Here is a 13,016-nt window from a genome sequence, read left to right on the forward strand (position 1 = left end):
CGACTCGGCCTCCTGGGTCGTACAAAGGGGTTCCGTAACTGGGACCTCATCGGCATTTCACGGGTCCGAGATCTCTGGGGCCCCAGTGGGGTTAAGTCCTTTCAATCCCTACAAACAACTTATGAGCTCGCAGACACCGAGTACTTAAGATACATCCAGGTCCGCCATTCACTGCAGAAGAATATCCCTCAGGGTACACTGCCCCTTCAGGCTTCCCCCCTGGAGGATAGGATCTTGGATGGCGCCATACAGGAGCACACGATCTCACTCCTGTACAAGAAGCTAATCAATAACCTCCCTGACATGCTCCTTGGGCTTAAAGAAAGGTGGGAGGCGGATGGTTTAGTAATTGATGAGGAGGAGTGGAGGACAAGGATGGTTGGAAGACTTCCTCGGGACATTTGGTCTCACAGATGTCTGGCGCCTGATGCACCCCAGTGACACACAGTACACTTTTTTTTCGGGGCCCCACCACTCTTTCTCCCGCCTTGATCATAGTCTCACTCCCCTGCACCCAGACACGATCGTACATTCGGCAAGGCACCTGGCGCGAGGTATTTCAGACCACTCACCGGTGTTGGTTCACATTACCGTTGGTAATCGTAGAGTGGGATGCATCGCGCCTATCCATGCCTGGCACCTCCATAATGAGGACCTCCGTGAGGCACTGGCCCTCTCTATCGCCCGGTATTTCGATACTAACGAAGGATCGGTGGACTCAGCGATTACATTATGGGAGGCCTTTAAAACGGTCCTCAGAGGGGAGGCCCTATCGGCGATTGCGGGTCGGCGGAAGGAGAGGGAGAGACAAATGGCCGCCATGGAGGCTGACCTGGGGACGCTGGAGGAGACAGCACATACAGAGAAAACACCCGTTGCGCGCCGGCTGTCTCTAAAAATCGCGGAATACCAGGCGACGGTTACTGAGGCAGCGAAGAAGATGGCGGTCACTAGGGAGGGCAAGATATATGATCAGGGAGACAAGGCGGGTCAAATTTGCACGGCATTTACGAGCAGTCTACAGCAGTGGGTCTGACCGCACAAAGGAAGACTCGGTCGCACTGTTAGTGGACTTGCGAATGCCGGCCCTTTCTGAGGCGGAACGCGACCTCCTTGAGGCGCCACTCACCACGGCAGAAGTGGAGCGAGCAATAGGAGAGCTCTGTCCCGGTAAGGCACTTGGCCCGAATAGCCTTCCGATTGAGCTTTACAAGCTCAAGCCAGACGGAGTTAGCCCCCACCTTAAGCATATGTTCGAAGAGAGAAGGTCCAAAGGGATGTTACCCCGTAACCAAAGACTAACGACTATAGTAACAATCCCCAAGGAAGGAAAGCCACGGGAGATGTGTGCCTCCTATAGACCCATCTCCCTTCTAAACGCAGAACCTAAGATATTGGCAAAAGTTTTGGCAAATAGGCTCCAGCCGGTCCTCACCACCTTGGTCCATCCGGACCAATCAGGGTTCATGCCCCGCCGCAACACGGCACTTAACCTTCGTCGACTGAATGGGGTGCTAGGGAGATGTCACACGCTCAGTGAAGATGCTGTGGTGGTGTCGCTTGATGCCACAATGGCTTTCGATACTCTGGAGTGGCCTTACATGATGGCGGTCCTCTGCAAACTGGGATTTGGCCCTGGTTTTATCTCCTGGGTGCGCCTCCTCTATACAGAACCGCTTGCCCAAGTGGTCATCAACAATAAGGTATCAGAGGCCTTCACCCATGGAAGAGGGACACGCCAGGGGTGTCCGCTCTCGCCTCTTCTATTAGCCCTTTCCCTGGAGCCACTAGCTACCTGGATCAGACAGGACGTCTCCCTGAAGGCACTCCGATGGGCTGATGGATGGGAGGACAGGATCTCCCTATATGCCGACGACATCCTCCTCTATCTCTCGCGGCCCCGGTGATCACTGATCATTGCTCTTGTTATCTTCACCAACTTTGGTAAGAACGCCGGGTATAGTATCAACTGGAGCAAATCACTCCTTTATGTCCTCCACGGCCGCACTCCTATACTTCCGCTGGACTGTCCAATACACGTGTTCACAGAGGGCTTTACATATTTGGCCATTGTTATGTCCAAGGATAGAGCTGCCATGTACGACAGGAACCTACTCCCGCCCCTCCAGAGACTTAAACAAGACTCTGTAGCATGGCAGAAGCTCTCGGTCTCCCTTCTGGGCTGGGCAGCCCTGTTTAAAATGATGGCGCTGCCCAGATTCCTTTATACCCTCCAAAACTACCCCGACTTAGTTCCTTCGTCGTACTTCACGGCTGTTGAGGCGGCGCAGAGGGACCTCCTGTGGTCTGGGATACCTCAAATCGCTCTCCAGAAATTGACTCTAGGGTGGTACGATGGAGGGATTGCCCTTCCTGATATACGAAGGTACTATTGGGCGGCACACCTCTCAGCTATAAATCAAGGCACATATAGTGACGGTAACGACCCAGGGTATGGCATGGATAGGTGGCTCCTACCGGGAGGAAACTCTGAAGCAGCACTTTCCTCACGACCGGCCAGATTCGCCTTCACGGGGCCGACCCTCCATTCTGTGCAAATATGGCACATAGTCCAGCGTAAGATGGGATGGCATAACGTGGTCACCTTGGCCACCCCGCTTTGGATGTCAGAACGACTCGGCCTCCTGGGTCGTACAAAGGGGTTCCGTAACTGGGACCTCATCGGCATTTCACGGGTCGGAGATCTCTGGGGCCCCAGTGGGGTTAAGTCCTTTCAATCCCTACAAACAACTTATGAGCTCGCAGACACCGAGTACTTCAGATACCTCCAGGTCCGCCATTCACTGCAGAAGAATATCCCTCAGGGTACACCGCCCCTTCAGGCTTCCCCCCTGGAGGATAGGATCTTGGATGGCCCCATACAGGAGCACACGATCTCACTCCTGTACAAGAAGCTAATCAATAACCTCCCTGACATGCTCCTTGGGCTTAAAGAAAGGTGGGAGGCGGATGGTTTAGTAATTGATGAGGAGGAGTGGAGGAGTGCGCTGGCCTTCCCTAAGGAGGTAGCTATTTCATCTAGGCTGCGGCTCATACAACTAAAAATCTTACAAAGGGTTTACATTTCCATCACAAGATTGAAAAGGATGGCCAGAAGTGAAGATGACATTTGCAGGAGAGGGTGCGGAATGGTTGGTTCCTTCTTTCACACGTTGTGGGAATGTCCGCTATTGCAGGCCTATTGGGTGAAAGTGACGCGCTGTATGCAGGACGTTTGGGGAGCTGAGTTACGCCCTGAGGCTAAACGATGTTTCCGGAACATATGGGAGCCGACTGACCTATCAGCCAGAGGCAAGCTCTGGGTGACACTCGGCCAGATGGTGGCTAAGCGCAATATAGCAAGACTCTTAGGGGCAGTCACGTCTCCGCGCCTTGCGGACTGGAAGCGGGACATGGACTGGTGCATGCTACAGGAACGAACTGTTTATGCTGCACGTGGCTGCCCTAAGAAGTGGGGGGATATATGGAACAATTGGAACAAATACAGGGGCATTTTATGTGAACCCCCCCAGCCTCGAAGATCGACACATGAAGTAAATGTTTAAACGCCTGAGAGACTGTATTCCCACTGATAAGATTTCATTGTAATCTGTTGTTCCCCGTGCGACACACTGTACGCTTTGCAGCCCTATCGTATGGCCCTGATGGCCAATGTATGATGTTAATCACAATAATAAAAAGAATTACAAAAAAAAAGAAGAAATGCTCCCCAACAAAAGCACACAGCAACCAATAAATAACTGAAGGTTACATCTAAGTCATTAATGTTCACAGTATCAACTCAGAGAGGAACCTCTCCCGTAAACGTATCCCACAGATTTCCAAAAGGCCGGGGGGCACAAACAATCCGGAGCATACTGACAAAATGGTCCATTGAGCACTGGTAAACCAATGATGAAACACACAAGAGTGAGAGAGTTCAAACATCCTCAATATTGAACTGTGGGTAATTCACCTGACAACACCACCAGGCTGCAGCCTAATGAAAAAACTACTGAGAATAATGCAAAACCTTCTGAAATACGGCTTCACAAAACACGATCTGGTCAACGGAAACAAATCACCAGGCCGCCACAGGTGGGAAGGATTCAATAGCCGATGCTCCGTCTTGTTGTCTGAGAGCTAAAATACCCGATCCTAAGCAGAATGCCATCTATGTGTAGGGATTGCAGCGGCCATTTAAGAATGGTATAAAAATGCACAACCCCACCATTCTCTTCATTGCATACAAAGAGTTTTTCCACTTTGGGCCATATGTAGGTAAATGGCATTTACCGATTTGTAAATACCGAATTTTACCGATTCGGTATTTACAAATCGGTAAATGCCATGTAGGTATTTTTACCGAAATACTTACCGAATCGGTAACATTCGGTAATTACCGAATCGGTATTTACCGATTCGGTAATTGCCATTGATTCCTATGGGCCTTGAGGCCCATAGGAACCAATGGCAATTACCGAATCGGTAAATACCGATTCAGTAAAATTACCGATTTTACAAGGGGGACAGGGTGTCACTTTGACACCCTGTTGCACCCAGGATTCAGGCTTGTGTGCCATGTGACACACATACATGCCCTAAGGGCATGTATGTGTGTCACATGTATGTGTGTCACATGGCACAGGTGTACATGCACAGATGTGCATGTACACAGGAATTCGTTATTTACCATCAAATAGAATTTGATGGTAAATAATGAATTATTAAGGGCCTGTGGCACTGTTTTAAGGGTCACCTACATCCCATATTACTGAATCTGTAACTTTACTGATTCAGTAATTTACAGAATCGGTAAATTTACCCAATCGGTAAATTTACAGATTCGGTAATATTTTGGCCACCTACATCTGAAACTCAAAATACCGGTCGGTAACGGCCCAAATCGGCCGTTACTGACCGGTATTTGGCCACCTACATATGGCCCATAGTCTCTTCTCCTGAACAATACTAATAGATGCGGGATGGGTGCTAATACTGCCAATCCTGACATCCTGCTTGACTGATAACTCTGCAACTTTCGAAGCACAAGACCCAACTTGACACTTGTTTTGGAAAATGTTGTAATTATTCGTCAAACGGCGCCAAAGGTATAGGCAAGTAAAAAAATTATTTTCCTAAGCATAACTAATTACTGGTGACTGACAATGTATGTATGTATATTTGCATAAGGGAGCAGGATGACTGCATAAGTAAATAGGATGGGAAGGCGCTCCCTTCGGCCCTGAATGGGGCCGAACTTTGGGCCTTTGAGAACGCGAGTGATCTCGCCAAATCCGAAAACAAGTTTCTTAGAGACCTCATTTCCCTCCCTCCATCCACCCCGCTTAAACCCTTCGTCCGTTTGCGTCCCCTGTTATTTTGGGCGCGCCTAAGAAGGACTCCGGAGCTTTCCAATTATGCGGCCACCCTTGATGAATAATACTTGCTGATTCTGGGAACGGAATCAAATGGCTAGTTGACCTTCGTCAGCTTTTATCTGCTTTGGGGTTTAAGGAGGCATGGGCCACTCAGGTCCCACCCATAAAGCAAGATCTGAAGAGAGCTTATTGGGACTGGGTGCAAACACAAGAGCTCTCGAACCCCAAGCTGGGAAAACTGACTGAGGGGTTCTTTGACTATAAAATTACTTGTGTTTTGGAACCATATCTTGATTTCATCCAGGTCCCGAGGGATATGTCTCTGTACATCAAGTTGAGACTCGGGACTCTCCCTGTTATTAGTGTGACAGCGCTCTGGAAGGGGCCAAATCGGCTATCGGTGCCCTGTCCAGGTTGTCGCTATCACAATGAGTCCATTGCTCATCTCCTCTTTGCCTGTCCGGCCTAAAGAAAGGCCAGAGCTAAATGGCTCAAACCAGTGTGCAAAACTTTGGGCCCAATGAATCATTGTGCAGCTCTTCGCATTCTAAGAACTGATTCTTCATCAACAATAATGATTTGCAGAGTGGCCAAGTTTCTGGGTATAGCCTGGCTAACATGGAGAAAGATTGAAGAAAAGAAGTGATAGTCCAAGCAACCCAGAGGCTTCTGATTGGGACATATTAAAACATATGGCCCTCCATGTAAATTTTCAAAGTGCACCAGCCTCTTGGTTCTGAAGCGTAATTGCCAGCATGAAATACTGTCCCATTCCTGCCTGGCTCTTCTATGATCCTTTTTTGAATTATCACCCTGAATGAAATGTTTTATGCTTTGGACGTTTGGGAACTATCCCTTTTCATATCATTGTTTTTAATGGAGTTATCCGATTTGATGTATATTTAATGATTAATACACTTTTATTTATAACATGTGCGTAAATTCATGTTGTATGTCTTTTCCATCATCGGTATGGTTTTTATCCTGTAAATGCTTTCATGATATTTTATATCGAATAAAGCTAATACAACAACAGTAAATAGGATGTGTGCTGGTGTGTAATTTCAATTTAGGTGTATAAGTATATTTCATAGTGTTCTATTGATTAGCATGCATGAATGAATCTATAGATAATTGATTACATGTTTGTGTAGATCTAAGAATGATTGAGTGGGGGTCTCTTGTGCAGGAGCTCAACGCACGCCGTGAGGGCAACGGTCTCAGCTCCTTTCACCTGCGCCGTGAGGGGAACGGCAGGACTTGGCAGGTCTCGCCACGACACGCCGTAGTTCAACCAGGCGAACTACAATATCCAGAAGCCCCGGGGGCCGCGCACTTCTCTGACGCTACCATCGCGCCCGGAAGTGCTTAAGAACTCGGCGCGCCGAGCACTCCTGGGGGTCTCTTGTGCAGGAGCTCTACGCACGCCGTGAGGGCAACGGTCTCTGCTCCTTTCACCAGTGCCATGAGGGGAACGGCAGGACTTGGCAGCTCTCGCCACGACACGCCGTAGTTCAACCAGGCGAACTACAATACCCAGAAGCCCCGGGAGGCGCTCACTACTCTGACGCTACCATCGCGCCCGGAGGTGCTTAAGAACTCAAAGCGCCAAGCACTCCTGGGGGTCTCTTGTGCAGGAGCTCAACGCACGCCGTGAGAGCAACGGTCTCTGCTCCTTTCACCAGCGCCGTGAGGGGAACGGCAGGACTTGGCAGCTCTCGCCACGACACGCCGTAGTTCAACCAGGCGAACTACAATACCCAGAAGCCCCGGGGCCGCGCACTACTCTGACGCTACCATCGCGCCCGGAGGTGCTTAAGAACTCGGTACGCACGCGGGCGACGCCGGGAGAAGCCCGGGACAAGGGCGGGACAGTCTGTGACAGTCTGGGACAGACCGTGGCTGGGCCAGAGACCTTGGCTGCTTCAACGCAGGTCCTCTACCTGAGTCTAGTGAGACCCTAATTTCCATAACAATTATTTTGTTTATCATATCGTCATACTTTGATATATACAGCTTTTAATTGACTATAATTCTTCTAGAGCCCTCTAGAACCATATACTCTGTTGGTACTGTCTTTAGTATTTAGCACTCTTTACGTACTGTTTGTCCCCCCGTAACCGTGAGTCTCTACAGTTAAACAATCATGTCTAAACAAAAGGCGACACTGGATAATTATCTGGTGAAAGTTGTTAACCAAATTAATGATGAGCGGAGAAAATCGCTGGGCAGGGGGAGTACCCCGGCTTTACCTCAAATTCCTATTTCACCTCCACCAGTTTCAACATCACCAGTTAATGATACTTGTGACCTTGTTGATATTACACCGGAAGCGATACCTATCCCTACACCGGCTCAGGATAGCTGTGATTCGTCTAATGACACTCCTAGACAGTGCTCCCCAGCTCCTAGAGCAGTGAGGAGGTGCAGGAAAGTCCAACCCAAACGAGGGGGGAATCACAACAAAGCTGAATGAAGCTGCCTCTATACACACTAATTCTGATGTTATCATATCTGGTAACAATGAGGCAGTCTCTCGGAGCTCAGAACAACTTGATTTATTAACCAGTCTCATCAAGGCCAAGCTTGAGAGGATCATCCAACCTTTATTAGTTAAGCTTGACCAGCTGTCAGCAGATGTGTTAAGACTAGGTGGGCTTTTAGCCGCGCACAACGATAGAGGCGATAAGTGCAAAAATTGTAGGGATGTCACTAAGAACGCTGAAGTTAGCACGCATGTTCAAATGACACCTGGCAGTAGGATTAATACAACCAAAGAAACCTTGCCTGTCCCAGCGTCATGTAGACGTCAGAAAGAACAAGTGCTGCCTATATCCGAAAGTAAGATTGGGGCAACTATGGCAAAGAAAAGCCGTTTCATTAACCTCCCACCTGAATGTGCTCCATATGTAGTAGTCATAACCAACGTACCTTCTTCTGATTTAAATCCGAGTAAAGCCCAGCCAGAGACGCATGAAGCGCTTAAAAACAAAACAGTTTCTTGGCTACACAAGCATTGTGGTTTCCCTATTGCCTTTTCAGACCAAAGACTCACTACCAGAAGGGTAAATTGGATCGGTAACGCTGGTAAACCATGCAGGGGCGACTGCGTCATTGTTAATTTTAAATATCCCCAACATGTCGCTACAGTCCTGCTAAGAGCGGCTTCACTGATATATGACGAGACTGGTATATATGTCCGCCCTCTTGGGTATTTTTACAGTCATCTCATTAAAACACCACAGGGTAATGGAAGAGATAGACCACTCACTCCTACTTTAACACCCACTCAGCTCCCCTTTTATGAGGTTCCAGTACAAAATAGGTACCAAGCCCTGAGCTTTTTGGATATGAATGATTGACATACACGGGATTGTGAGCCTCCTGTGTATGTGACTCCTATTCATCTGGGAAATGAATCAGGTGTTAAAAGCATTGAGCTGGAGAGAGTTGTGATGGGTGAATTGTGTTCGACCGATGTAGGGGATCAAACTGTTTTTATTACTGAGAGGTCTGCCTCTGATCTAGGCCCTATTGATGCGAAATCAATTAGTGCTGATATATATGATATAGTGGGTGGCTAGAGATGACGGCAATACCTGTTCCAATGCCCAAGAGCAGCCTAACTGTTGTAACGTGAGGGGGACTTCCATTATCAGTTGGAATATAGCTGGTTGGGCTTCCAAAGAAAAAATGTTGGGGTGGACAGATTTGATAAGGTCTTATGATATCCTCTGCTTTCAAGAAACCTGGTGCTCTGTTAAACCGAGCCCTGATGGGTTTGTAAGTTACCATCTAGAAGCTACCAAATCACGATATGGCAGAGCGAAAGGCGGTTTGCTTATTTTATTGTCATTGAACCTTATGCTGACTGTTGTTAAACATCTAACTGCCGGGACTCATTCACAAATCTTATGGTTACGTGAGAAAAAAGGTAATTAATTTTTATAATAATTGTTTCGACAATACTCGATACAAAATTATAGAGGAACTAGAAGGTGTTTTATTGAAGCTTACATTACAGGCCAAAACTGTTTTAGATTTTATTTGGTTAGGTGATTTTAATTCCCCAATCTGTTCTTTGTCGACTTCCAGGGCTTGTGGTATACATAACAATAGGGGTGATAACACACCACATTTCCCGCATAACAAGTATGGTGAGGCTATAAACAATTTGCTGACAATTTATGATTTAGAGCTCTTGCAACCGGCGCCGGATGTCAAGGGCCAGCCAATTCCGACTTTTACAGGCAGGAATAGTAGTTCCCAAATTGACCACGTTATGGTTTCATTGGGTATCGTACCTTACTGTCAGCCCCCGGTCATTGATGAATCCCCTATTAGTGATCACAACTGTATTATAATGCGGAATACGATCTGGAAAAATAGACCACCCCAGATCTCCAAAAGTGTGGATAACTTTGAACCTCACAGATCTAATGGGATTAGGCTAAAATGGAACGGGGAAAAAAACGAAAAGGTGCTGAGTTTAATAGTAACAAAATCAATGGTAGATATCAAAGGAATCCTGACCCCTGGGAGCGACCCCTATTTTATTGTAGCAAATTTTATTAATATTAACAAAATTGTGGACACCATATTTACTAGGACTAGCAAAGAGAAAATTACCAGAAATAAAGGATGGTTTGATCACGCATGTACAGCTCTCGACTCCAAATTGAAACAGGCCTTAACTCTTAGACCCAGGGACAAAGAAGGGGTAATATCCCTGAGACACGAATATAAATCAGGTGTCTCTACCAGGAAGAGGGAGCTGCAGCAGGAAGCCGGGATTACCTACAGCAGGCTGCGGATACCTCTGACTGCTGTCTGTTCTGGGCCACAATCAATTTCCCCTTTTTTAGAGATGATAGGGCCCCCCATCTCGCATCACATGTTAGTAGTGATGATTGGGTTTTACATTTCTCAAATATATTCCAGGCAGTTGGCCCAAATAATCAAAATTCTACATCTTGGCCTATAGTCCCTCTAGATATCACCCTAATTGAGGTTGAAAGCAGCATTGAAATCAGCAAAGGGGGTAAGGCCCAGGGACCGGATGGGGTACCCATTGATGTCTATAGAACTCTTCTGTTACTATGGGGACCTATCCTTACCCTGGTTCTTAATGCTGCCGTAACTACCATGATTCCACCAACTTGGGGAGGCTCCATTATTGTACCCATCTATAAGAAGGGTGACAAGTCAGAACCCTGTAATTATCGCCCAATCAGCTTACTTGACTCGTCTGTGAAAATTATGAGCCGAGTGTTCCTCACCAGACTGGAAGACTGGGCGAATGAAGAGGGGATATTGGCTCCCTCCCAGTATGGTTTCAGAAAGGGCCATGGGACAACGGATCAATGCTTAAATTTAGAACTACTAATCGGCAAATATACCAAAGCCAAGCAAAGCACTTTATATCTCTGCTTCGCCGATTTGAGCAGTGCATTCGATCTGGTTGACCATTCACTTTTATGGCCTGTTCTGTTAGACCTTGGGGCCCCAGAAGGAATTATCTTCTTTCTGGCCCGCTTATATGGAAAGATGAAAGCCTGTGTGCGATATGGGGCTAGCGGGGAATGTACCCCAAATTTTAATGTTAGGCGAGGAATAAGGCAAGGTTGCGTTCTTGCCCCCCTGCTTTTTACCCTTTTTATTATTGCTGTTGACAAGATCCTAAAAACTGTTAATGCAGATGCACCTCAGGTCAATGGGTCTGGAGTACCAGTTCTGCTTTATGCAGACGACGCTGTGCTTCTGTCCCGGACCCCTATAGGACTTCAACACCTGATGGATCGATTTTCTGCTTTTATCAGTGAACGGAAACTATTAATTAACAAAAGCAAAACCTATACCTTGATTTGTGGTGCTAGGGCGAAGAAAAAACACATATTTTATATAGAAGGGGTGAAAGTTCAGCAAGTGGAAAATTTTAGTTATTTGGGTGTGACCTTCTCCAGTGATGGAAGCTGGTCGAAAGAACTTGTTAGTGTAAGGTCGAAGATGTCTAAAAGTGCCTTTGGAATTTTTAAATTTGCCTCGAAAATTGGTGATAGACGAATTATCGACATGATGCAGATTTATAAGGCTAGAAGTGTCTCAATTGCACTATATGGGGCAGGGGTTTGGGGCTATTCTAATGTAGGCAGTTTACAAACGGAAGAAAATATTTTCTTGAAAAAACTTCTCTGCTTACCTGCGTCGGCTGCAACTGACTTGACCCACAGGGAACTGGGCGTTGATTATTTGTCTGATCTCGTCTCATTAAGGCCCCTAATTATCTGGCGGGCCATTTGGCATAAGGAAGAGACACTTTTTAACCAACATGTCATGCGGGACTATCTCAATCTAGCTAACTATAAAAAGATCCCTTGGTTAAAATATACCATTGATGCTTTTTTGGACATTTTTGGATTGGATATAATAGAGAATCCTTGTGGTGCAGGAGACATTCCTAAACATGTTTTAAACAACACATTTTTTGCATATCAAGTGGAGAGGCGTCAAGGTAACAACGCTCGCCTGACTTCTGTGAACTTTTCCAACAAATATAATGACTGCGAAGGACCACAGTTGTACCTAAGTCAGGTTTCCAGACCGGCTCACAGGTTCTTTCTTACAAGACTCAGATTTGGACTGGTCCACGTCTTGGTGGCCTTCCCACATCCCAAGAAACAACCTGTTGGCCCTTGCCCATGTGATGGGCACACAAAGCAAAGCACATTGCACTTTATGTTAATCTGTCCTTTATTCTTGCACCTTAGATTGGTTTACCTTAAGCCATTATTCCGTAAATATGGAATCCGCAGCGTTGACGAGGCTATGAAATTGATGTTTAATGTGCATTTGCCAGATATATGTGTTTTTACTGCTACTTTTATATGTAAATCCATTTATCATCGGAAAAGTATGATGTTTTAATCCTGCTCACATTTATGTTGTACATTTTAGTAATTGTTTTCCTTGCCTGTATGCTTTTATGGTCATTTGCCTAACATGTACCGAATAAAGCTTCATGAAACGAAACGACTGAGTGGGGTTTTAGATACTTGTATTAGTGTGTCACTGGATTCAAATATGGTCTCTATATTTTACAGTGAGTGATGAAAGATTATAGTAGTGTGTGATGAGGTGTATCTGATTGTCACGTGGATGATGTCATCAGTGACGTCATCAGTGATGCCATTTGAGATGTCATCAATGATGTCATCAGTGATGTCTCTGACCATGTCATGAATGATGTAATGTGTGACATCATCACCAGTGGATTGCGGGCGCGAGAGTTACAGTTAGTACAACTAACTATAACGGAGGAGTTTCAATGGTTTTGTATCAGTGAAATGTCCAGCTCACTATAACATTCCTAAAACCTACAGTTTTTGCAGTGAATTTCTAAGGTTTTTTAAATGCTAATACCTAACTATAACCTGCCTGAAACCTACGTTTTTTTCAATGAATTTCAAAGGTTTTTCATATGATAATTCCGAACTATAACCTGCTTGAAACCCATGGTTTTTTCAGTAAATTTCAAAGGTTTTTAAAAAGACAATTTCTACTTATTATGTTGACCACTTCCCCATATTTTCAACCGGAAACCAAATCTGCAATGCTACGTAAAAAATCAGGCAATAG

The sequence above is a fragment of the Lissotriton helveticus genome, chromosome 6 (genome assembly GCF_964261635.1).
Source record: "Lissotriton helveticus chromosome 6, aLisHel1.1, whole genome shotgun sequence".
In the NCBI taxonomy this organism is placed as follows: Eukaryota; Metazoa; Chordata; class Amphibia; order Caudata; family Salamandridae; genus Lissotriton; species Lissotriton helveticus.